Here is a 27471-nt window from a genome sequence, read left to right as displayed (position 1 = left end):
GTCTGGTAGGGCTGTCCTGGTGGCTTCAGCTCCCTGAAATTATGCATGCACCTTTCTGTACCTAAATCGGCCTTTATAACTCTGGGGAAGTGAGGGGTGCAGTCCCGTGCATCAGCTGGGTGCAAAAGCTACCCATTGTCTGTGCCCGCATGGAGGAACCTCCCTTCTGCACCAGAGAAAGGGTCTGTCTACACCATCTTCTCTTAGCACATCAGCACGGGAAAAAACAGCAGCATGTAAGGTAAGACAAACACATTTCATTTCATTTTCTTGCCTGATATTCAGTGGGGAAACACTTTGTGCCATGCGACACCTGGCACAACAACGGGCTGTGGCAGATAAAGCACTGAGCAGAGGCTATGCAAAACGCCACATCCACCAGTGGCCCCATACAAGGTGACTGTGCAAAGCTAAATGTTTTCCTTACTCCTCTGTGCATGTGATCTGCACCTTGAAACAACCATGCCACCTTGCTATAGACAAAGATTTTGGTTTACATACAGGAGTCTTAAAAATAGCCTTCACCTCCTGAACCCCTTTGTACAACTGCTCCTCCACTCAGCCACAAGCTGAAGCTAATTTTCACACAACATCTGCTGTAACCAAAACCATCTGTGTGGCTATAAGTTAAGGGCAGGGAATTTATGGCCCATGTTCTTCTCATCTGACACTGGGAAGCTTTTGTGTGCATTGTCTATATGACTTCAGGTCCAGACACCCACAATGTTTCTTTTTCAAAAACACTTTTTTTTTTTTAAAGTCAGCAAGAAATGCTCATTACCATGATGCCTAGGAAGGAGTAAGTGATGCCAAGCCGAATCTAGCAGAGATGCAGGCTACTGTGCACAATTAGTTGTTGGGCACTGAGGAGGCCTGCCACGTTTTTTTGATCATCCAACATATTTTTAAAAAGTTCCTCAGCTTGGACCAGCTTTCCCTCACTATAGGTAATTAGGAAAGAAAAATAAACGAAAGCAGGACTCCTCTGGCTGCAGAGGAGCGCTGTGCTCAGCATAACCCCCCAGCTGTACAGTGCCAGAGGGACTTGCTAACGGCACTGACAGTTCAGGAAAGTGGTTTATGAAGCTTTTCTTTCAGAAAAAGTTGGCATCAACAAACTATGCCCCTGCCGCTGCCTGTGTACACCTCTGGCAAATATAAACCCTGAGAGTATTCTATAAACCGACCAATATGTCCAGTGACTCCTCTTAAAAAGCATGATTAGAAACCCAAACAGCTTGATCCACATTCATTCAATGTTTGTATCAAGGATTATGATACTGCAGCAGAAGAACAAGACATGCATCGCACCACCTGGTACAAGAGAAGATAAGTAACCATTTGTTTATTTAGATATAAACCTGAACTTCTCCCCTGCTGAACATGTACTCCTGACCTAATCCACTCCATTACACCAAACACCTCTTTTTTCACATATGTCACAAATGATCAGTTTCTCTGCTGGTCTAGATGCAGCAGTGACAAATCTCTGTCCATATAATTTATCATGTCCCACTCCTGTCGCCTTTAAAACAGCACAAACATGTGCTGGCATGTGGTGGATGCACAAACGTTGCAGGTCAGTACAGGGAGAGCCCAAATACATCTCTTATGCAGTGTTTAATGTTCTCATCTGTCTGCTGACAGATAACACGTGTCATTAGGTTAATGGATATTATTGGGTATTAGTGCTTGCTTAGACACCACCCTACAGAGCAGCTGGTGCCCTCAGGAAGCAAGTCATTATGCTGCATGTGTAACACTCTAAGGACTCAGTAAACTATTTTTAAGTAATCATTTGCTGTGAAGCTTCCAAATCAAAACCTCTGTTACCATGTTTCTGTATTTCGCAGGAAGGACGCGGGCCAGCTTTGCGGTCAGAGATAACGCAGGACTAAGGAGTGCTGCATTGCAAGAAGCCCATTTCCATGCAAGAGCAACCACAGAGGCACCTGAGGAAGGGCGCCCCATGCACCACACAAGTATTGCAAGGCTGCTCATAATTTGGGTGAGAAACAGTAACAGGAGTTAAAGGCAGTTTAAGAACAGGGTAATGTGTTTAACCTGCAGACAACCAAAGCTCTCCAGATCCTGTTGTAAGGTACTTAACCCAGTGCAAGAGATGTCATCTCTCCAGCCTCCACTGAGGTGTTTCTCTGCTCAGCTGCTTTAGTGAAAGTAAATGGACTGCACCATTACCATCAGCCCTGAGCCCACACACATTTCCAGGCATCGGTTAAATTCCCCATGATGACCAGATCCTGCTTATGCCCAGGGGATGGAGAATGATGGGAGTATGAGGTGGGGAAGGGATGGATAAGATAAGAGTAGGTGTGGGCACACTCACACTTACTGACAGCTGGACCGACACAACCAGCTGAGGAGCACCTCTATTGACCATGCTAGCATGAGATCCCCAAGGGTGACATGGCAGCAGTACCAAGCACAGTGGGGTCCTGCTCATCCTTCCCCTAGCACGCCCCAACTCTGTCAGGAGGCAGCGCTGGCGGCCTGGGCTGGACTACATGGCCAAGACTGGATCCTCGGTAGCCCAGGCACCAGTCGTGCGCTTCATGGCATGGCTGGATTGGATTACTGTCCACCTGCATTCCTTTGCCAACACGACCCAGAAATGAACCGTTGTGTTTGTTATGAGGAGAAAATTGCAGGAGTACAACAAAACCTCTCACAAATGAAGTTGCAGTGACTCCCAGAGGGCTGTTTCACATCACTTCTAATTAATGAGTTTCTAGTTATTACTGGATGCTCCAGATAACAAGGGACAGGACAAATTTGGACAAGAATAAGGCAGTACCTGATCTCCAGGACCGATGATAACTACTCCTCCCAAAATGTACTGAAGGGTATCTGCACAAGGGCAATGTTTACTGATTTAAAAAATACCACAACATAATGATCCCAAGGATGCAGTAATACCCAATCCCTCCAACCTCTACAGCAAATGAAGTAACCCAGCCTTTAAACTAGGAAAAGAATGCTTCCTTGTGGCACAAAGGAGGACCATAAAGAAATACCCTCTCTGGAGACTTATTTCAGGAGGGCATATGTCCATATTCCTGCCCCAACATTTAACTCTCACCAAAATCAGATGTAGAGGGATGTTTGTCTGGAGAGCTGTAGGAAAAGAAAAATGAAGAATTGAAGTGGGGGTTTTGGATGACATGGTGGCTTTTGGATCCATGGAGTATTCCATCATGTGGTTTCAGGGTGATGTTTTTGTCAGCTTTGCACCTGTCCTACCTGGGAAGCTGTGCAGACCAACCTGATTAACACTAGTGAGTTTAATCAGGGCTCTGGAGGTCACCTCCCTGCCAAAAATCTGGGAGGTTTTATAACTCACCTATGCCATCACATCAGCTAAATAAACTCTCCCTGCTCTTTCTGGAGTGGTGAAAACATTTATTTGATCTGTTTGGCACCATAGATTAAATGCAAAGCTGTACACTAAAAGGGAGAATTTTTTTCAATTACATTTTAGATGAGACGGAGCAAGACTGAGAGAGAGAGAGACCAAAGTCAAATAACCAAGGTGTTATATTAGAAAAAAAAGACCTTTCCTTGGCACAGATTAATTGGAAGCAGAGCCAGGAAATTATGATCCTAATACCTACTCTGTCATCTGATTCCCTGTGTGGTCTTGGGCAAGTCCTTTAACCTGCCTGTCTAATTTCTTCAACTTGTAAAATGGGGACAACCAACCACAGAGAAGGTTGATGAGTACTAGCAGATGTTTTCATAGCACATTGGAAAAATGTGAGAATCCATAGATGTGCTACTATTACTCCCCAGGAGTAGACCTGAATGAAACAAACAAACAAACAAAAGATATAAGATACAAACAATACTCCTTTTTCTACAGTGGGAATTTTAATTTTATTTATTTTTAACTGAGCTACAAAAGTATCCTTGTTAAGAATTCTTGCTCTAAAGCTGTCTGGGAAATAATCAGAAATTTCTGCTCTTTTGACTGGATCCTTAAGATTTGTGGAATGTTTCTTAATAACTGGATTATGACATTAAGGATTAAGTTGCTGAAGAAAATACTAGAAAATTTGAAATCTGCTCAAAATTTGCTCTTTCAGGATGAAATTCAACCCACCCCTTTCAAGATAGACATGATGGGGGGGGGCGGCTGCATTCTGTCTCTTTTCATTTGTCTATTCCTTCTACCGGTTTTGACAATCAGAGGCCCTCCCTGGCGGCCTCACAGAAGAGAAATGCAGGGAGGCAGGGGCTGTGCACACAGACAAATGGAAGGGACAAGAAATTAAAACGGTTTGCCAGCAGGAAGATGCAATGAGACCCTCCACAGCTTTGATACTGGAGTATTTGACAGCCTTTACTGCAACAAGGTGAGCCACACAGAAGAAAACTTAAAAAAAAGCAATTTGACAGCTTGATATCTAAAAGTAGTGTCCTTTGCTCTTAGCCAATACCTTGCGACGGGCCTGATTTACCAAGACACTGACTGTTTGCCAGGCTTCACAGAAATCCAGGGGAGCTGAGAAACACTCAACAAGGCCAAAAAGCCAGGGCCTCGCCTAGCTGCCTCAGCCCAACATGGAAATCCAACTGACAGTGTCTCTGAAATTTCTGCCTGAAATCTGCTTTCAAATGTCTGCTATGCTAACTCAAGCTTTGGTAAAAATCAGCGGATTTAGGGATTTCTTATTGGCTTGAGATACACTGTAAAGCTGAAGAAGGGGTTAGGATTTCTTGCAGTGTGGAAGTCAGGGTGTGACAGTACAAATTCAGGCTAATGGAGCCAATCCCGTTCACATTTAAGCATTTGCCATCCCCTGGAATGAGTGTTGCTTGAGACAAGTTGCACAAGATGACAGAAGAAAACTGGGACTTCACTGCTGTTCTCAAACAAAGAGCATATTCATTAGGAAAACCACCTCCTCCAAAGCACTTATGCTGGCATATGTTTCCTACAGACAGCAAGGGCTTCAAATCATATCATATGTTACTCATTTACATATCACGTTAACTAGTGAAGACAGCAGAAATCTAATGTTACTTCCTAACCAGCTCAGGATCTCTCTGCAGCTTATTAGTCACTTCTTCCCTCAAAGGACTTGCACTGCACTGCATGGTTGCAGTTAAGAAGTCACCAGATGGTGTAGAGTCAGCACTCCAGATTTTTACACCCAAAGTCCTCCCTTTTTTCTTTTTCTTTTTTTTTTTTTTCTAAGCACAGGTTATTTTATGAAAATTTTATTTTATAAATGAGAAAGAAAAGTGTCCATGCAGGTGGGCCAAAGGAGCAAAGAGCTCCTTCTGAGATGCCCCAACAGCACAGAACTGTGAATTACCTGTGAGCAATCACAGCTCACCGCCTACCTTGCTAATGCTCCCATGGCTGGACAACTTCGACTACCCAAGTGTTGAAACCATGGCCAGTAAAGGAATTTCACTGTCATTTCCTACAGCAGAGCAGCCCAAAGTGGGCACAGAAACAAGGGACAAACTTCTAAGGAGGGAGGTCATCAATGGAGCTCAATGATTTCCTCACAGGTCTCTAGGAAGAATTTAATTTCTTTGCCCTGTGGAAGACAGTTGTCACAAGCAATAGTTTAATCTTTTATGTGGCATGATTTAAATCACTTAGCAGCCCTGCTGAAGTCATCTGCCTGTGTAGCCGACCCTCAGACAGTGCTCCCAAATCTCCAGAATTCACATGTTGTTATAGCAGCACACTGAAAGGCTTCTCAGCTCCAAAACTCGTGTGTTCACAATGCCTGAAACACAAGTCATTTCTGTAGCTTGCCAAGTAAACTCAATGCAAGATCATTGTATTCCAGTAGTGGTTTAGGATACATGTCAATAGCTTTGTTTACTTGCACTGTCATATATGTGATTGATGCATCAGGGAGCAACTTCAGGACAGCTGATGCAGATCTCCAGTGATTAGTTCTGTTAGAGCCGATAGGTCTCTTTAGGCAGGTAACTTTCTCAGGATCATAGAGTCATAGAATGCTTTGGGTTGGAAGGGACCTCAAAGATCATCTAGTTCCAACCCCCCTGTCACAGGCAGGGACACCCTCAATAGACCAGGTTGCCTAAAGCCCCCTCTCATCTGGCCTTAAACGCCTCCAGTGCTGGGGCTTCCACAACCTCTCTGGGCAACCTGACCCAGTGTCTCACTAGCTTCATAATGAAGAAATTCTTCCTAATGTCTAACCTAAACCTGCTCTCTTTCAGCTTGAAGCCATTGCCCCTGCCCTATCACTACACTCCCTAGTGAACAGTCCTTCTCCCACTTTCCTGTAGGACCCCTTTAAGTATTGGTATGCTGCAATTAGATCACTCCAGAGCCTTCTCTTCTCCAGACTGAACAAGCCAAACTCCCGCAGGCTGTCTTCATAGGAGAGGTGCTCCAGCCCCTTGATCATCTTCATGGTGCTCCTCTGGACTCACTCCAACAGCTCTACATCTCTCAGGGCCTTCTTTTATTAATGATGTCACTATGGAAGGGTGAAGGCGCCGCATCACAAAACAGACAGTGGAGCCAGCTGAATTAGTGAGGAGTAATACATAGGTGAAGAATAAATACCCTGGCAAAACTTTTCAGGGAAGTCTATGCAAACTTCCCTCTGTGTCTCAATTAAACTTGATTTAAGGTCACTGCTATTAGCCTCTCACTTAATCAAGCGGATCATTTTTTAACAAAGATTCTTATAATCCTTGGATATGAGAACTTTGTTTTTGCAGCAATAACCTGTTTTCTGTGTTGAGATTTTAAATTAAAACCTTTTGTGTTGTAGTTTTTCCACTTAGTAAGTGGATTATTGCCACTTAAAACACTGAGCGGCAAGTATTTCCTTTGTGTTACAGAAGGATCTGAAAAAACAGAAAAAGCAATAGAAATATGCCAACTTTTGTTTACACATGTGTGTATATCAATGGTTTTCTGGTGTAGGCACATGAGAGGAGGGCTGGGAAGAAAGTGCCGGCATGATTGATTACATTTTCCTGTTCATGGTCATCTGTCTATGTGACATACATACAACAGTACATATGGTTAGCAAAGCCCTCCTGACTCAGTGTGAGTATTTCACACATATCTACCTCAAAATCAAAGCTATAACTCTTTGCACTAGTTTATTTTGCTAGGGTAATATATAGGGAAAGGTGACCCAAAGAAAACAAAATGAATAATACCAGAGAATTCCATTTTCACTCAAACCTTAGCAAAAAACAGACAAAGTTTTCTGAGGCGTAGAGAAGATGAGGGAGTACTGCGGCCACCTGACCTTTTTCCCATGGATGCTGCCATCTCTATCATCAATCCTTTAACTTCTTACCTATTTTTGGAAACTGTTCTCACACTAAATTTCCAAAAGTTGTTTCAACTGGGACAGATTGAATGAGAACTGAATCAGGTCCAACATCTTGTCTTTCACACTGGGAATATATTTGGAGAAAGGAGTCTTTAAACCTTTTGTCTTGCACAGACTGAAGCACATTGCCCCTGCTACACAACCTGCCCATGAATATAACCACAATCTTTTAAAGCTACTTTGTCACCTCCCTTCAGCATTTTTCTGAGGTTTATATATTTTCTCTCAGGGCTGCGGGAACTATTGAAATTCACATTGAGATATGCTATTTTGATAACATTTCTGCTCTGATGCACGGAAAAAAACCCACACCAAACTAAAAAAGAAACCCTTAAAAACCCAAACAACACACCCCCCTTCCAAAAAAACCACCAAAACCCAAACCCAAAACCCACAGAAAAGAAAATTACAAAAGACTGATCTGGGAATTTTGCCGTTTTGTTTTTGGCTTTAGATGTAGAGTTTGTGTAATCTTCTGAAGTATAACCATACAAGACCTTTCCTCTTTCAGGGATTTTAGCTTTCTTCAAACACAAAGGTCTTGTTTTGATACAGGAGCACTCAGGCACATGGATGGTTGTTGCATTCTACATTTCCACCCTTGATCTTATCTATGCACTAGCTCATGGATGTGTCAGAGGGAGATCCTCAGTCTTTAGGTGGGTATCATTCTGCCTCTGGATAACATGGCAATCCAGCAGTATCAAATTATACCTGATACTGGAATCTGGTCACTGTTTTCAAAATACACCTGTCTTTGTTTCCAGTTTTCTAGCTCATTTATAAGCAAGCAGAGAAAAGAAGATTTTGTCCTCACAGACCCTGGCTCCACAGATGTCTGTTTTGCCCAAATACACATGGAGATGGGTTTCTCATATCTCCTTTTACATTTTATTTAATTTTAATTTAGTTTAAATTAAATTAATGTAAATTAATTTAATAAAAATAATGTTATATTTTTATTTATTACTTTTTTAAAAGCTCACTCACAGCCTGTTATCAAGAAGTATGCTAGACCCAAAACATAGCTCTTGTTTCATATGCAGTATGAAGAATAATAACTATTTTAAGAATAAAACTGATACTTGAATAAAATTCTGTTACACAATACTCCCCTGTTGGGGAAAGAAAATAAGCCATAACCACGACCTATCCACTTACTTTTTCCATTTCTAGCCTCTTTCTGTCTAAGGAACGTTGTTAACATTTTGCAAAGAGAACAAAGTGCTAGAGAAAGGAATATGAGGAATTTGATGGCTATCTTTCCAGCCACGTGTTTTCTTGTCCAGTTATCCCCAGCCATTCAATTCAGCTCTGTCTGGGAATTCAGTGCCAGCCACCCTGTGCAAACATTACTATTTTTGGTGGGTGTTCTTTGTTGCAACTCCCATTTCCCAAGATGCTCAGATGATAATGGGGATGTATCCTACCTCTTCTTCACTACGTTCTGGCCAGAACCTCACCAGACATGTTTTGCTGTGGATTTTAGTTTCTACGTACCTTCACTACAGATGTCTCCCACTCAAGCACCAGCAGCATTACATCTCCCAGATGTTGCAAGCTTTTGTCTGGTCTTCTCTAAAAAAAAAATGATGGAAGATTACTTGCACACCTTTATTTCCTGTTTCCTTTCCCTTACAAATAAGTTGGATGTGCCTGTGGCAAGAGTGTTTGCCAAAGCTGCATGCTGGAAGATAATTTTTGAGCATGTGTGAGGAGAACACAGGTCTTTTACCCCACAGTCATGGGAGCATGCCATGGGACTGATCACAACCAAGCAGGTTTGCTCAGCAAGCTCTTAGCGAGTTGTTCACCAGCCCTCCTGAGGCCAGGAGCTGCTTGCAGACATTAAAATGGGATGGAGTGTTAGTGGGTAATATGAAGTGCCTGTACTTTTTTGAAATGCCAAACAAAAGCACTTACTTTCCTTCAAAATGCATTTCTGCACTTCATGCACCTCATACTAATACACACAGCTGTAAGGAGTTTTCCTCCTCTGTGTGATCTGCTGAAAGATTAGAAACCACTATTATCCTTGTAGTAAGGATACCAAGGATCCATCTAACATTGTACTAAAGCCTCAGCTACTTTTTTGGTGAGGGTCAAGCAGCCTCCCAAGCCATGTGGCACAGGGCATCCTGCGCTCCCTCCCCTACACCAGCCTGTGCAGCTGCACCAAGCCAGGGCAGGGTCTCTCTCCCTGAAGGTCTGTAGCAGGAGGGTGCACTGCCCTCACACCCCAAGAAGCTCAGGGTGCAGGTCTATCCAGAAAGCGGCCTTGAGGATGAGCAGGCAACAATTTGTGGGTCACCAGTTCATCTGGAAAGAGTCCCACTTGCTTGCAGGAAACTCACACAGAGAGAAGGAAAAGAAAGAAAACGGCCGAATGTAGCCCTCTGCTCAGAGGGTTTTCCCAGCCCCAGTCATAACCTTCCCTCACCCAGAATTTGTTTCTGTAACTGAAATGTCACCAAACCAGCCATGGGAATGGTGCATGTGGGAAGGGCGAGATGCAAAGAGGGGATGGGTGAGCACCCCATGGCCCTGCAGCGGGTGCAGCACAGTCAGGGTCTGCTTCGAGGCCTCTGCCTTCCAAGACAGTCTGATAGGGAAAAGATCCTCAGATCCCCACCCCCAGAACTCGTCTTACTCTAACCAAGAAAAACACATGTAATTAAATTAAGGCACTTTGTTTTTATATCAGTACAATTTATAAAGATACCAGTGTGACAGTTTCTAGGCACAGAAATAGGCTTCATATTTTTCCTGGATATAGCACTTTGTTTTCGCAGCCAGAAAGCTGTGCTAGGGAGATGCTTGGGCACAAAGCAACGCTCCAGGCCATCTTCCTTGGTAACAAGAAGGGGTGGTATCTGTCCTTAAATTGTGTTTCTACCTAATTAAACTCAGCAAAAGTGTCTTCTTTAACCAAAGCCAGTCACATGGAAGTATTTGCAGCAGGGAATGCTGGTATCTGGTACAACAGTTCGCATCAGCTGTCATGCCTTTCAAAGGTGATAAAATGTTCAGTCAAGCCATAAGCTGGACCCTTATATTTTGACAGCATCTAGAGTCTCCAGTTGTAACAGGGAACATTTCCAGTGCAGAGCCAGTTCACTTTGTGTATAGGCAACGTTATGAGTACAGTTACACCTCATGCAATGTGATGCTTAAGTTGAGAGCAAGTTCTGCTTGTAGGTGACTAGGACACTTAAAAGGCATTTCTGTGGCATCAGAATTTGCTGGTAAGGGTCTCCTTATGTCCTAGCTCGACAGCATAAGGGGCTCTTCCCTTCCCACTCTTTTTCCAATAACACTGAGCACTGTCCTGTTCTCTGCTCCCCTGTGTTTTTTTTTTTTTTAATGGAGAAGACATAGAAATGAAGAACCAAAATCAAGAAATAGCATCCTGACCAGTTTCAGACCATATCCAGGAGTGGGAGGTCCAGTGGGGGAGAGCAAATGGAAGAAAAAAGGTGGGCTGAGGTCACCAGAGGAGAAGGCATAGGTAGAAAAAGCATGCACAGAACTGATGGCCAAAATGGTTATCTTGAAATTCCTAAAAGAAAGGAGTTTTATTTTCTCAGCTTAGGATCTACATATAGTGTTTCCCTAAGATTCCTACACTCTGGGGCAGCTATCATACCAAGTTAGGTTCAGAGAGGACAAGTTTGGGGCAGAAATTGGTGAAGAACTAGAAATGGTTGTGCCAGCTTCCCAGTGACTTAGAAGAAGTTGGTTGCTGCCAGCTGAGTTGTCCAGCTTAGATCCTGGGGGCTGCAAAGCACCCTCTTAAGCAGCACATGTGGAAAGGCTGCTATGGTGGCCGTACGAAAACAGCATCTGAGACCAGTGCAGTGTCCATGTGAAGCAGGAGGAGCAGCACTGCACTGGGGCTGGGCGGGCAGCCCACATTATCTCAAAGTACTTGGGAGGAATTTCTCCTTCAGAACAAGCCCATGCACTTGGGTCAAACCAATGCAGGCCAGGTACCTCTGGAGGCTGCTCCTCTCCAGGAGAAGGCAGACATTCCTCCCAGGTATGCGGGGAATGAGGTGTCCACTCACCTTCAGAAAGAGAAACATCTGTTTTGCTGGAAGACAGACACTTGGGTATCATCTGATGCTTGCAAGCAACTGTCAACTGAAGTGCTGAGTCCAAGCCCGGACTGACAGCAGAAATAGACCTAAATGAAGACAGAATAATGCTGATGTCATTCATTAATTACCATCTTTGATGTTTAACAAAACTAGATGCACTGTAAATTAAATTATTATTTGTTCCTGGATTCATAAAATGCAATCATTGTCAATTAGAGATTATAGCAGTAACTCACAAGGGGTGCAGGGCAAATGGGATTTAGTTTTTAGCTTAGGAGCAAACTGCCATGCCCTTGTTCACAATGAACGAGTGACTAACTTCACAAAGAAAATGTGCTTTTATTAGCACAAATGGTCTTTGGAGTGGAGGCCCTGCAATCAGCCTGGCCTTGACATCTACTGAAAATAGAATTATTTCATGTAGTCCTTGGAATATTGGCAATGAGGAACTTGTGCTTGATTTCTTTTGCTACAGAGAATAAGTTGACCCAGTCACAATTTGGGTTGGTCAGGGTTAATGTTATTGCTTGCACTGGGCTGAGCCTCTGCCAGATGTTCTGTCTACATGACCTTAAGGAAAGAAAGGGCAGCAAGGGTTATTTTGAGACAACCAGCTTTCCCATAAAGTAAGACTGGATGATCCCAATAAATGTATTTCACTAAATTTACAGCCTCCTACACTTGCCTGTCAGAGCACACAGTGATATCCTTTTGCCGTGGGAGTGTGTTGCACAAAATCTAACTCTTTCTGCTGAGTTGAGAAGCTAATACAAATAACTCAGGTACATGATTTATGTGTAATGTTTTCTTAATCTTATGGACAGAGCTAGGCATATTGCTCACACAATTGTAGCCACTAGAAAACTAAGGTCAGGCTGAAAAAAACAAGCATTAGGTGGAAGAAAGGTATTCTTCCTAAGACTACTTTGGCTTTTAGTCATTGAGTTGCTGGAAGTCACTGGTTATGTTAGGAAAAAAAAAAGAACCTCCTAAAACCAAAGTCCTGGTGATCTCAGATTGAGTTTGCATTGAGCAAAAAGCAGAGCATTTGACTTTTCCACACAGTGTGTGAAGTTTCCTTAAGTAGCTTTCAGTGAGGAAAACAAGAGCAGTGAAGTGAATTGTGTCAGACAGACTATAGGGCTTTGTGTAGCAAACAATAACTAAATTGCTTCAGTAGTACAATATATGCTTTGGCTTACAAGAGCAAGACAGAGTTGAGTAGCGACCAAAGCCTGTGGTCTGGATGGGAAATACCATTTTGCATGTGGACTAGCTTGGTACTTTGGCCATAGGACAGAGAAGACCAAGGAACAATGCTAGAGGGGAAAAGTTTCAACCTCCCTCTGGTGCTTCACATGAGTGTACAGTGCACTCGCCTGACTGGAGAGGCACCCAGCATTTTTAACCACTGTGACCCTGAGTCTCCCTAGGGCAGTATGGTGTCTGCTTGAGCCATGAATCCAGAGACATTAGCTTGGGGATAAATGTCACTTTTTCAAGCTGTCTCAGCTAGACTCATACTCAACAGGCTCAGAGCCAAGGAAAAGGAGATCAGATATTTGAACCTCTGCAGACCTATTCGATGACTTTCACTGGAAATGCTTTTGAAAAATATAACCATTTTATGGCACACTGTAAGAAAATAATACAAGTGAGACATTTGTTCTATTGTGAAAACAGCTTGCATTAGTAAAGGAAAGGTAGATAAAGCTCTTTATGCCTCTTGTGCTTTACACAGAGCCTTTGGCTTGATACTTTTTTCTCCTCCTCACATATTCTCTCTAGTGCCTGCGTTAATCCAGGGTTAGGGAAGAGTTATTGTCCATCTGAGTGGGTTGGAACCTCTCGCATTAAGACACATATCTGAGCGCCTTATAAAAATGTCATATTGCATGCTCACCTAATATCTTGATCCTAAAAGGCTCCCATTTGTGGAGCTTGAAATTCATTAGAAAGTCAATACATCCTCTTTCATATCCTCAGTTGTAGAGAAAGAGATGTGTGAGGCACATTCTGAGTTTTGGGGTGGGTTTTTTTGCTTTGATTCAATTTACTGGGATCACGATGAAACACATCACTCGTACCCCATCCATCACATCACCTTCAAAGTATTCATTTGGTCTTCTCTAATTGGGATCAAATTTTTAATGAGGAATTTGAACCTATGCAAAGATAAACTCTTAAACTCTGCATTTGATTTTTCTCCATGTTTCCAAAGAACTGAAATTGTGATTCATCTTTTTCTGCTTTATGCAGATAATTTGATACAGGGTATTTTAGAACATTTCTTTTGTATTTACGTTTTGGCACGAGTACATCACATTGTTACATTGTTCACAGCCTTTCTATTGTCACTGCCAACTTCTTTGGGGGAAAATCAAAAGAAAAGCTGAGACAAGATATATCAAGCCACAGTTGTTTGGCTGCCTAATATTTTATCGCTTCCTTCTTTCTTACTGTTCTCCAGTTCTGAATCTTGTCACTTAGTGGTTCTAAATAAACCATCTTCTTGCTTGCTTAGTAAATAACTTTACAAACAAGCATAGCTCTTTGAGGACAGGCAACATACTCTTCTTCATGTGACACAAGTTAAAACACTCTACAGAGCCATGCCATGGCTGACTAACGTTTGGAAGATTTCCTTATTATGATGGCATATTCTAAAAAGAAAAAATGAGGTAACTTTCATCGAGCAAACTTAAAAACAGAGGATACTCATAATGTAACCATTTTTGGATCCTAGGACTTTGATTGTTGAAGCCTACTGACTCTAAAGAGACCCACAGTTGCCCTTGCACATCTATTTTCTCCAAGTGATCTTACCTATAATTATGTCTGTGTGCACTTATATTAACAAAATCACATCTGAGGGAAAGAAATTGCTTATTCACCCATGTGTCCTACGCACAGCCTTGCAGCAGTCTTTCTGTTCTAAGGGCTCTCACGCATCCAGTAAAGTCTTCAGCAAACTCTTTGTGCCAACCTGACTTATTTCACAAGCATCAGCCTGAAAAATAACCATTCATAAACTTTAAAGACAGTCTCTGCTATGGCTTGGCTTATGTTATTTCTCTTTAACATCCAGCGCATTGTAGCTGGTTAGTAAGGAACAGCTCATTTCTGCCTCTGCTCCCTATAGCAAATAGCCAAAGCCTACTTGAACTTATTCTAAAGATACAAGGTCTGGTATTTTAAGTGAATATAAAAATCCCTATGGTGAGGGGCATCTCTTAAAAAATTTAGGGTGAAGCCATATGAGATGTGGTGAGCTCACCCTACGAGGACATGGCAGCCCAAAGATTTTGCTCCTTCCAAGCTTTTCCTTTGTGTCCCTTTTCACGCTCCCATGGCGGGGAGGGGGAAGATAGCTCATAGCTTAGATATTTCTCTGCATCAGGAAGGCTTTCTCCCTCCGACTCCCCCAGTGGAGAATCAAAAGGCCTTTGCCAACAGGCAAGTGCTATCATGGATCTGTGGCTTGTGATTCCCAAAGAGTCAGGAGGGCACCATCAGGCATCTCCAGTGCTTCTTGATGGCAGTTCAACAGCGGATACAAGCTGGCTTCAGGTGTTAAATAAGTAAGACTAAATTGGACACAATTCAGAATGTAGGCAAAACTCCCCTTTGAATCAAGCGGTTCATGCTGTCTACATAAATAGTCCCCTAAGGACCTCATTAGGCATTATTCTATTTTTAAAGCTATTCTAATGCCATCTTTTTTCAGTTATTCTCCCCTAGAAACTGGATGATAGTGTTTGTTTAGGGCACACACTTTTTTTTAAATTTTCTGCATTTTTCTTGCTTCTATTTCATTACATGACTCTAACTGCAGATTTACTACCAGACTCAATTAATTTATTTTTTTAAAAAAAACCCTTTATCTGACACTATTGGCCCTTCATGATTTCCTTTGCTCTCAGGATCCTTTTCTGCTACGTGTGGGGCAGCACTTATCCACGCAGCAAAACAGAGTCCGCTCTACTTGAAGGCCACAGCGTCAATGAATATTTCAGTATCTCTCAGGGGAAGAATGGTCCTGAACAGACAGGAGAGTCTTCTTGTGCTGCCTGATGAGATATGTAAGCACGGCCCTTCGTGACAAATGGTGTGATGTCCACTTCCATAGGGAATCCCTGAGGATTTTAATCTCTCTGAAGATTTATAACCCACTTCACCAAAACACTTCATACTGGCCTAATCCCATCCACATTTGGGAGAGCACTTCAGCACATGCTTATCCCAAAGCACGTGCTCAGGGCCATTAAAGTTAATGATGCTTAGGTAGATTTCAAAGTTAACTCTGTTTTAAGGGCCTCTGCAGTAGTGGCTTCCAATGGTTTGCCCGGAAGAAAGTCCATAAAATATAGCTGGATTGAACTGCATAGTGTTTGCACTGTGCCAAATTTGTTTGCCATGAAAACATGAATGGGGAAATGTAGACCTCTGTACTAAATGCTGCTAGAAGAATGATTTATACACAGTATTAAAAAAATATTGTTGTGATAGAATAGATTAGTACAAGGCCTCTGGGGAGACACTAAGTTTTCCTTGGGTTTTGTGCAGTGCCTGGCATACTGTAGATGCCAGAGTTAACAAATAGTTATTAACAATAATAAAGTACTTCTACTGACAGAGTTAGATGCCAGTTCTTTGTATCAACCATATGTATCAGACAGACAAATATCAGACAGATAAATATAAACTGCTCAAATTAACTCTTTGGGTTCCTGCTGCCAACTGTTCTCAATGTGACCAACACCTGCATGGGCCCAGCCCTTGGGAGAAGCCCACGGGAGGCAGCAGCAGTGCAGTATGGAGCGAGGATGCCTTGAGCGTGCTCTTGACGTGCTGCCCTGCTGTGTCACCTCAGGCAAGCTGTGCTGTGACCTCATACCTCTACTAAAAAGATGATAACAAGACTGAAGCTATTGCAAGGCAGAAAAAAAATATTCCAGAGTTTAAAAACTGTTGTATACCATGCTTGCAGTCCCAGCTGGACTCTCTTTGTTCCCTTTCTGGTTTTAGCACATCCAAAGCACATTGCATGTTTTTAAGCTACTTTTTCCACAGCCACAAGGGCTAGAAACTTGCTTTAAAAAAATAAATAAATACAAAAGCTAGGATTCCAACCTAATCAAAGCACTCTGGAGGCTGAGACAATAAAAACAAGAAGGGAAGCTATGAGAGCCGACAATGCAGCCAGCGTCACAGTTGTGCCCCCGCCACCTCTAGCTGCCTGAAGAGACAGGCGCTGAGTTTGTCAGGCACTTAGCCTTCTTGAGAGCCCAGAAACACTCACATGTTTTGAGGAAAACAGGATTATTTTGACAAGAGCTGCCAGAAACTAAAAGGTTCATACACGCGAGGAAGACTGACTCTTCTATTTACAATAAACCGGCCCAGCGGCTCCCAGCCCAGCTCCTAAGGGCTGTCCAGGGCAAAGGCACAAAGAGGTTTTTTTGGAAGCCTCCATGTTCTTCAGCTGCCTCCAGGCAGCTGTCCTATATTTTCTCGACAGGACCCTCCCAGCCAAAGCAAATGTCCCTGGCCAGAAGTCAGGCACCCGGTGGTACATCGGGGACCTGCCACTAATAGTGCACACCCACCCACTCCTTCACCACTTTGCTCCCCAGGCCCGTTTTAATTTGAACAGCTCCCACCAGCACATCACTTTTCTGCTCAAAACAGCAGCTGCCCTGCCTATGCTGCTGGCATTGCAGGAGGGAGAGGTTGCCTGAGATCAAGCCCTGGCTGCACATAGCAGGGGTGTAAGCTGTGAGAAAGGGGCAGGGCTCCTCCGCAAGTGGACTTGGCCCATCAGGCTTTGCCTTCTGCCATCTACACCGGCTTTAAAAGCCATTTCACAAATAAATACATCAGTATGTGGAAAGTTGTCCTTAATAGAGTGTGTAAAGGGTTTTGGCACAGAAAAGGTGTGTGATAAAGTGCATTCTAAACCCCAGCCCCAAATTAAGTATTTAAGAACGTCTTCCAATGGGGAAAAAGGGTGAAGAAAAAAGGACAGAAGCAAAAAGAAAAGAACCAAAGCAGTTGGCAAAGGCACAGATGAATCATGAAACTCTACATGGAGCTGCCAAAGTTTCAAAAACACTCTTAGGTACAATTTACTGAACCAACCAAGTAAGAGGCACTCGTAAATTACGGATGTACGCAGATGTTGGTGGACTCCAGAATTAATTCTAAGCCTATTAAAACTTTAAATACTCAACATGGTTGACTGTCAACAAAGGTTTTAAATAGTGTTGCAGTTTGCAGATCACCAGGGGTTTAAGCTTTCCCAACTGAACACCTTTAGGCTGAGGGCTCAAGGGCTGCAGCCTGCTATGCTTTAATGGGATGCAAACCTCAAAAACATGGAATGCACCTACAAATAAATAACATCAAGGCGAGGTCTGGCAGAGTGGCTGAAACCATGACATGTCAAAGATTTAATATCAAGACCCTTCCATGAACATTTAACATGTTTTGGGCATAGCATCAGCTGAGATACTCAGTGTACTTCAGTAGGTCACAGACTGGGAACCACCTCTCTCCTGTTCTGTGTATAGCGAAGGTTTAAACCTGCGGAAAAAAAAGATTGGGTCTTCCCTGATGATACACTAAGCAACCTAACCTTGTGCTGAAGCCACTTCTACTCTGGTGTCAGCCCCAGTCTCACCTGAAGTATCTCCCTTTAGGGATGGTCTCTGAAAAGGATGAAATTATTAGAGAACTAGCTTACAAAACACAAGCTTTTTACAATGTAAAAATCAACTTAGTGCATAAAAAAAATGAACCATCTTCTGTTACGCTAAGTGAAATTCCAGCCTTGGGACCAAGGACCATTTCAGAAAGGAAGGAGGTGCACAACAGACCACATCTGTGGGTTTTGGTGGGCACAAGCAGAGAGGCTCAGTGCTGATTTACACCAGCTGAGACACCGATCTCTGTATGTCAGCAACTCTACCAAGGCTGGCTCCATCCTAAAAAGAAAACCAAAAAAAATAAAGGAGAATGAATGCAGATACATTATTGCCTTTTTTTAATGAAGTCCACCCGTGCTCTTGGGGAAGGGTGAAGCAGGAATCCTCCTCCCTTGCCGATCTTAGCTTTCAAACTGTTTTTTCCCCATCTGAACTTATTAAAACTCTTTATACAGTTATAAATTCTTCTGTGGTACATGATATGTTTAAAGCCAAAAGAATAAAAGAATAAGAGTGTTTCTTCCCAGAGATCTTTAAATATTGAATGCAAATTTCCTGATAAAAATCCTGAGGAATCACAACACAGTCTAGTGTACTATAAATTATGCTAAATCAAATAAATCAGGCTATATCATCCCTAGTGGCTCCTACATAGTCTTTAAATATATTACCCACTCCTCATCAGTCCATTCCACTCAATAACCAGCTCTGTCTTTGGTCCCCAGGCCCGCTTTAATTTGAACAATATATTAGCTTTTGCAGTATAAAGGAGAAAGAAACTTCAGGAAGAAGGTAGGCCGGCTTACAAATGAATCTCCCATGGCAGCTCACTTGGACATGCAAGATGGATGGCTATCCTGAGCAGTCTTGTCCCAAAAGCAGCCAGGGCAATAAATCCTTTCCCGGCCAGCGGCTGGGAGCAGGAGCGATCCCTGCCTCTGCCTCCCCATCCTCACCTGCCTCGTCCCTCCCAAATAGAAAGGTTTTCAGCCCCTCCAGCTCCATTCAGAAGGTATGTTTAGTGGCAGACCTGAGCAGAGCAAAACCAGAAGCTCAGCCTCAAGGGAAAGGGCTGTCCCTTGGTGGGTCTCCCAGCATTGTGTGGCTGTGGCTGTCCTTACATAGTAGGTGGCCCTGACTGAGTAGAGCCAGAGCCAGAGCCAGCATCTGCCATCCTCCCTAATAACCCCCAGGGCCACATCAGGGCACGGAGGTGAGAAGACAGGCCAGACCATCACCTCCCATAAGCTGTTCCTGGGAGTCTGGAAGAGGGCAAGCAGAAGTAGCTGGATAAAAACCTGCTCATCCCTGAGGTATATTAAAAGCAAGGACACTAAACTGCTTGGGCCATTCCCAGAGTACAGGCTAGTGTATGACTTGTCTGAGATAGAGGGTCACAAACCAAAGGCTCATGGTGCCACGCCAAGGCTTTTCTTGCCCTTCCCCTGAGAAAAGAGCAAATGACCCTGTGTCTAGCATCATAAAACATCTGGTAGGGCTATCAGGAGGGAGACTGCTGAGGATACAGTTTAACAGAGCTGCTGGGATTTTTTTTTATTGCATTTATTTTCACGAATCATAATAATAATAAAAAGGAAAAGTTGGAGTCCACTCAATTGAGTTAATGCTTTCGGAATTTTATTAATCAATGTCTCAGCATTCATAAAAAAATGACACCTTTTAAAACCAGTGGAGAGGAACATTTCCAAATATTTCCAATCAAAAGAAATTATTTTAAAACTCACATTACATGTATTTTTAAACCAACCCCTCAGGGAGATGGGTGTGAACTCTAAATTATCCCAATTAACTTCAGTGCCAGAGATCAAGGCCAAGAAATGCAAAGTCAGCTCTAAACTTTCTGAATAGATTGCTGAGGGTGCTACAGTGCCAGGAAAGCAAGGACCATGTGCAGCTGAGCTTTTTCATGCCCTGCCCCTGGGTCTGTCCTAAAGCACTGCTAAGAAGAGCTCCAGCACAACACAGAGCACAGGGCAAAACTGAATACATAAATAGGAGTGATAAATAAATAAATAAATAAATAAATAAATAAGGCAATGAAGCCTGTGACAGCCCCAGTATTGACTAAATAAAATCTGCCTGGTGAGGAGAAAATGGAAACCAAATTATTTTAATGCCCATAAAAAGACGTTTACTGACGAAGCAAATGCATTCCTTTTGTCTGGGCACATGGTCAGCATTCACTTAAGGGCAGAAATTTCAGTGGTCAATTATGAGGCAGTATTTCATGCCCAGGGCAGAGCTCAATACCAGCATTTTCACTGAGTCTGTGAGTAAGCGAGGGGGCAGCACATAAGAAGCTCAAGCACCCTGTCATTCCCTCTTGTTCTTGTCCTTCCTAACTCCACATGCCAGATAATACACCATGTCCTGTTATTTACCCCAGAGATGGAAAAATTAGTAGAAAAATCTAAGTTGGAAGCAGCAAAATTCCAGGGTCATGAAGGAATTTCTTCCAAGGCATACACACAGACAGTGAGCTCTGAGAAGAAACCAGTCTTTACCCTTGCTAGTTGCATTTAGGGAGCTGTGTCCCTTCTCTTCTTCCAAGGCCTAAAATTTCCTTCCTTTTTTACACTTTCTCTTGCCCTGCTCTCTGACTGCTTTACTCTTTCTCTCATAGGTTCAGTCTCCTCTTCACCCCATGCTCCTCTTTCTCATGCTGCAGTATCTGTTTGGTCCTACTCCCTCAGTCAAGACTACTTGTGAGAGTTCTACAAGGGGCAGTATCACATCCCTGCCCCTCCTGCTGCCTGCAAGGGCAGTGCAAACAGGAAAGCAGTAATAATAATGAAATGGATGTGAAGGAAAAGATTTGGTGGATCTATCCTGAGCTCTGAGGGTTGCACCATGCAGCTCAACCAGGCAGGTGAAAGAGCAGCTCTGATCTGTTGGGTAGGAGGGGAGCATAGGTCTGATTATGACCAAGGGGACTTCTGGCAGACAAGACATAGATACTGTCACTGGAACATGACCACTCCAAAGGAACAAAACAGGAGGCAGAGCCATGTCTTGCAGCATCCCTCCCAGTGGGGCAGCAATCCCTGCAGGAGAGCTGGCTCAGCCTGACTGCACTCTCTGGTGCCACTTCCAGCAGGTCCTACAGAAACCAGATGGCCATTCAGAGCACTGACCCCATTCGTCTTGTGAAATCAATTGGTGAAAGAGCAGAGCTGACAGAGGGGAGTGGTTGTCGTCATCCCCATGAGATAGAGAAGCGCTTTTTTTGACTATGAATGAATGAAAAACATTCAGGAACTATTAAAGCTCTTCATTCAAACCCATTCAAACAGATACTATCGAGAACTATTCATGCCACAAAGGTTTATTTACCCAGAAGAGAATGAGGGTCCAGTTTGAAAGTTTTCAAGGGCACAAAGTTAAATGAAGCCCTATGAAGTCTAACTGTTGTGCTGTTCACAGGAGTCCACAGTGAGCAGAAAGGTACATGTGAGCAAACGTTATCGTGCAATGCTTGAGATTTCTCATTGCACAAAGCCTAGTCCATGAGTCACTAAGCTACCTACAGCAAAAGGCAAGGTCTTACCACAAGTCCCAACTCTTCAAGTTTTACTGAAACAGGCAAGATTTGGTGGGATACCTTCTGCAACATCAGCTAAGCAGCCCATGATCTTTGAAAGGTCAGGTTTCTGTCAGCTACATTGAGCTGGTTCTGAAACCCACTTTGTGAAGGGAGCTTCCAGTTGGAGTGAGTGGGAACCTACTCGTTTGGCAGCTGGTGCTGTTCAAGTAAGTGTCTGGGAGTAAGGGATTCAATAATTCAAAAAGTTTTTGGATCTTAACCAAATCCCATTGACTCATCTCTCAAATTATTCAGCAGACTGCAATATTTACAGTACATTGTTTTAAGAAAATTATGCAAACTATATGTCTTTGTCAGATAAATTATTCACAGTGAGTAATATGACCCTGTCTTTATTCATAAATATAGCTCCCGACCCAATTATTTCTCCTGTTTTCTAACTACTGCTTCAGTCAGCTCAGGCTTTTGCGAAGTTCTAGGCTTCAGCAAAAATAACACAGCAATTTCAGTTGACTTAAGCTCTGCAGTGCCACAACACCTTGGCCAGTGAGTCTCAGGGCACTTTACAAAGAGGATTAGGATTGTTACCTTCATTTTGTGGACAAGGCAGCAAAGCCACAGTAAAGGCAGTGACCTATCCAGTGATGAACAGTGGTCAGTGACGGAGCCAAGAGCACAATTCTAGTTGAAGATGCTCAGTCCTGTACTGAAAGCCATACTTGTCTTTTTAAGATGTGGCTGGCAGATCTGCCTCATTTGGCAAATGCCTGTTTGTGTTTGCAGGTGTCTGAACTGCTGTGAAGCTGTTGGGTTGGGACTGGAGTCACACAGGAGGATGCTTGAGATCCCAGCATCCATCCAGACTAATGTTCACAATGCTCTGGTCACCCCAGAGAGCCCACTGGAAGACATTGAGGTCAGAGAGGTGCACAGATACCAAATCCATGTACATGGAAATAGCTTCGCTGTGGCATACAACAGAAACCAAGCAGACAGCTGGTGTTTGGAAAAAGAGGCCAGATCCATCATAAGGTTTCCTTAGAGTGTTCAAGCTGTAGACTAGACTATTGCCAGAAAGACAAATGTTAATATTACAAGGAAAACCACAGGAAACAGGGTGTTAATGGCTAAAACGCATGTCTTACCAAATCAAGGAAGGAGAAGCAAGGAAGCAGAGAGAGAGCGAGAGTGTGTGCAGAAGAAGCTGTGAGTGCATAGTCTTTGCAGAGGGGGAGAAACACAGCCAAACCTTAAAAAGCTTCATTTATGTACATTACTGAAAGAACGTAACATGGAAAAATGGAATTTTCCCCTCTGAGGGGAGATGTCTTTCGGGAGGTCGTTGACGCCAAATGTTTTTACTGTGCTTGATACAAGGTTTTGGCAGATACCACCACACAAATGGAACACACATTTATGCTCATTTAACAAAGGAGAAGACACCTCTTCTCCATGGAGACTGGAAGTCCAATGGCTTTGATGATTTGAGTTAATATATTGCATTTCTGATGGTGTAAAGAGTGCAAAGGTTTACATAAACAAAGTTTAGATCAGAAGGAAAATAGCTGGGATAGAAGCTCTGCACAAGACTGAAAAAACCAGAGTGCTGGCTTAAAACTGCAAAATTAAAAATACACTTTGTGTGTGATAGAAATAACATTCCTAAGAGAAAAATGAGCACAGCAAAATGGTCAGATAGGTACTGAACATCTACTAGGCCATCACACCATGTACACCACCAGAGGCGCATACAGAAGGACAAGCATCCCTCAAAATCCTGAATGAGAAAAAGAAATCTATGCTTAAACCAGCTACTTCACCTGAGAGCTTGAAAGAGTTTCTGTGCAAATGCTGGTCGCATTAAAAGGTCTGAGGTAGTTAGAGGACTGTATTGAAGTTTAGCCCTGAGCTGCTAAGACAGCCCTTGGACTCTTCCATGAGGGGTACTGGTGAGGACCTCCTAAAATCATGAGTTTATGTCTAACATGTTAATAAAAATGTCAGCATGTTGTAACAGAAAGCAAGATTTTGACTGTAGTATTTGGGTGTCAAAGGCTTCATGTCTTCTTCTACCAGAGGCTCATAATAGCTGGAAAGGACATTATGCCACCTACTGCCACTACTGAAAGGAGCATGAAAAACCTGCCCTGGAAACAGTGGAAATGTATTTGTTATTAAGACAGAGTATTTGTATATCAAATAAAAACTTAGAAGAGAGATCATAGTATGAAACACAGCCTCTAGAGCAATAGTCTGAAAGGCAACAGTGCAAAAACCAGAGGTGGGTGACATTGCAGTGGCCTCTAGTAAAGGGCGCAGCTATCTCCTCCTGCACATGGGTTACTGCACAGGATGAGGCAAGAGAGAGTAATCAATCTTCACGTTCTTCCTGAGTAAAGCAGGGCAGGGAGATCAGCCAGGCATCTTTGGGATAATCTTTTACTACATATTTTTACATGGACACAGGAGTTGACTCGCTTTTACACCTCAAGCACCAGGCCTGGGAACTGACCCACTGCCAGCTTTGCATCTTCAGAGTCCACGTCCTGGCACAGAGTACATGGGTGCTGACTTCCTCCTCACACAGCTCAACAGCCCTCATTCCTGGAGAGAGGATTAGCAGGAGACAGCACCACTAACCAAGGGGCTGATCTGTGCTCTACCCTTAATAAACAAGGCACTCTTCACAGAAGAGTACATGACCACAGGCTGTACTGGAGATCTGGAGTTTTAGAGATTGCAGAGAAGTCCCAGACACACAGCTGCAGGTCCCCTTTACACCAGTGTGAAGTTATCAGTGTAATAAAGCACCTGTTGACAAAGGAGGGTGCGAGGTAATCAGACCTGTATTTAGTACTTTTAACTTATAAAATAGGGTGAGGGACATACGGGCTGTCAGCTGCAGACCTTTTTTTAAAAAAAGAACTGAGAAATCGAGATTGCCTGTGCTATTAAGGAAGTGAGCTCAGGGGCACCAGGGACTTGCTGGTGGATGAAGAAATATTTAGGAGACACTACAAATTAAAATGGGGCATCCTGAGAGCTGCTGCCGTGTACTGGCAGTGATGCTGTAGGTACCTGTCTGTACAAGAAACCAAAGGTGATTCTACGGGCATACAAAATTACCATCCCAAGCACCTTATCCACACCTTCACAGGAGGAAGATGAGGACGGTGTCTATAGTTAATTTTTTTTGACCAGGATATATACCTGCAGCAGCCGAGCTCCACACAGCACTAAATGGTTTCACTTCTGCCTGCTGCTCATGGGGCTGCTCTTAAGACAGAAACAGCCAGAACCTCGGATGTAAATTGGATGATCACAGTTAATTTGATTAACAAATAGATTATAAGATTTTTGTATCCTTCCTAATCTCAATGCTGTTTGATAAATGCCGTTAGTACAATGAAGCTTGTACTAAGCTTCACTGAAGGTAAGGAACTGTGTGTTTACAAGTCTCCGGCATGACCTGGTTGGACTGACCACTGTGTTACACAACAGTGGGCATTCAAAACCCAGTCACTAAAGAAATCAATGTTCTCGAACTTCATGGCCTCAAGGGCTTTTTGACCAAACACAGAAATGCCAACTGAATTATAGGAAACTTTTGTTATTGCGCAGTCCGTGCACATACTTCTGGGGTCTCCTTGCTGTTCTCTCCTCCCTAAAGGGAAGGCTGCAATACATTCAAAAGAGAGATGACCTTTGAGAAAATGTAATGCCCAGAGACAGCAGAGCTGTTTCTTCATGCATATATCCCACTAAATTCACCCCATGCAATGCTACAGTCTTGGGGAAAAGTGGCTGGAAAGCTGCCTGTCAGAAAAGGACCTGGAGGTGTTGTTTGACAGCCAGATGATTATGTGCTCAGGTGACCAAGAAGGTCAACAGCATCAGGGCTTGTATCAGAGATAGTGTGGCCAGCAGGACTGGGGAAGTGATCATCCCCCTGTACTCGGCACTGATGACGCTGCATCTTGAATACAGTATTCAGTTTCAGGTCCCTCCCTACAAGATGTATATTGATGTGCTGGAGCAGGTCCAAGGAAGACCAACAAAGCTGGTGAAGCGCTGTGGTTTCGTGGTGGACTTGGCAGTGTTAGGTTAATGGTTGGACTTGATGATCTTAAGAGTCTTTTCCAACCTAGAGTATTCTATGTTTCTAAATACACAGATCCCTAAACATTTAAGGGAACATTAAGTATCTCCAGATCTGGCCTTATCCTGTCAAAAAAATTCTCCAGCTCCTTTATGGCAGGCAATCACTGGAAGTCTATTTTTTCACTACTGCTACAAAAAAGACCCAACCAATTCCCACTAACTTAAGTCTTCTTTTACAGGACAGTTGAAGTTTTCATCACTGAAAACAGTTGAGGTTTCAACATAGTTGAGGATTCTATCACTAAAAGATGTATCTCTGAATTTTCAGATTCCTACAGACATTTGTAGAGTCAAAAGGCTTTCTTGCAGCACACACACACAGAATGTAAGGAGCTCCTTCAGTTGTGACTGTTTTCCTTTACACAAACAATGAAGTACGAGAGAAAAAGTAGTCCTGGAGGGTTATGTTGGTTTTACATGGGTGATCTGAAGCCACAGATGAGTTTTCTGGGTCAAAACAGTGAAAAGGTTTCTTTCCTGTTTGCAGTTACTTTGAGGGACATTGCAGCATGGGAGCAAGGGCTCCCAAAGCCATAGCAGGCAAGAGTGCTGTGCTGAGGAAGGGATGGTGTGTTCCCATTCTGCAGTCAGGAGTGGGCACAGATGTCAAGCTTTCCATTTCCCTTCCTCTCCATATCACTTCTTCCCCAGTCAGTCCCTCCTTGAGAAGTCAAGATGATAATTTGCAGAACAAAAGATGCTTTCTCTGCTTTGTTTGGATATGTTAGCACTTTTATCCTTTAACCTTTGAAATATGTATTTGTTCCAAGGAGACTCAGAACCAGAAAATACCACCCTATGATGACAGCTGATGGTCTGTGTCTTGTGGGTGGCCACCTCTGCCAGGCTCTAGCCTGCACTGACATTACACACGGAGGCAAAGGCAGCAAGACCGCTCTCCACAAGTGGATAGCAGCTTTATTCCTGTAAGAGATGCCATTTAAAGCAATGCTAAAGACAACTTTCTGGTAGCTAGTTTGTGTGTGTATTAAGAAAAATATAACAAACCAAATAAAATTCTTGGTGTCCAGCACAAAATTACTGGATCTAAGACTTGCTGGCATTCACTTTTGGACTGAAGAGGGAAATATCTCTGTAAAGTTTCCATTGATCTATAAAGCAGAAACATCTGCTGGAAGTGTTGTCCCAGGCCATCTCCGACTGCAGTCAGCAGGAGGCGAGCCTGTGGTTAATAAGTTTTCTCCCTCCCTTCCACAGTAGATGTCATTGCAATGAGTATGAAGCACAATAAGAAAGTTTACAGGATACGGGCTAACTCAGCCAGAAAATACAAAACACAAACGTGGAAAAAAAGCATCACTGAGAAGACTGTCAACAGCTTTCAGATTAGTGATGTGCTCCTGCCAAAGCGAAAACAGAACCACTGGACCAGCTACTCGGAACCAGCCCTGGGACTTGCCTCTGTTAAAACGCCATAAGAATGATTTTTAAAGCTCTCTTCTGCAGTCCTATATAAAAGTGCTTGCAAGGCTGCGGTTTAATCCGTAAGAGGCTGTCCTCTCTGGCAGAATTTTTGGAGAGTTTAATTCAATTTGCAGTGTAGTTTATGC

Source organism: Gallinula chloropus (assembly GCF_964237585.1).
Source record: "Gallinula chloropus genome assembly, chromosome: 4".
Taxonomy (NCBI): Eukaryota; Metazoa; Chordata; class Aves; order Gruiformes; family Rallidae; genus Gallinula; species Gallinula chloropus.
This window is presented reverse-complemented; position numbering follows the sequence as displayed.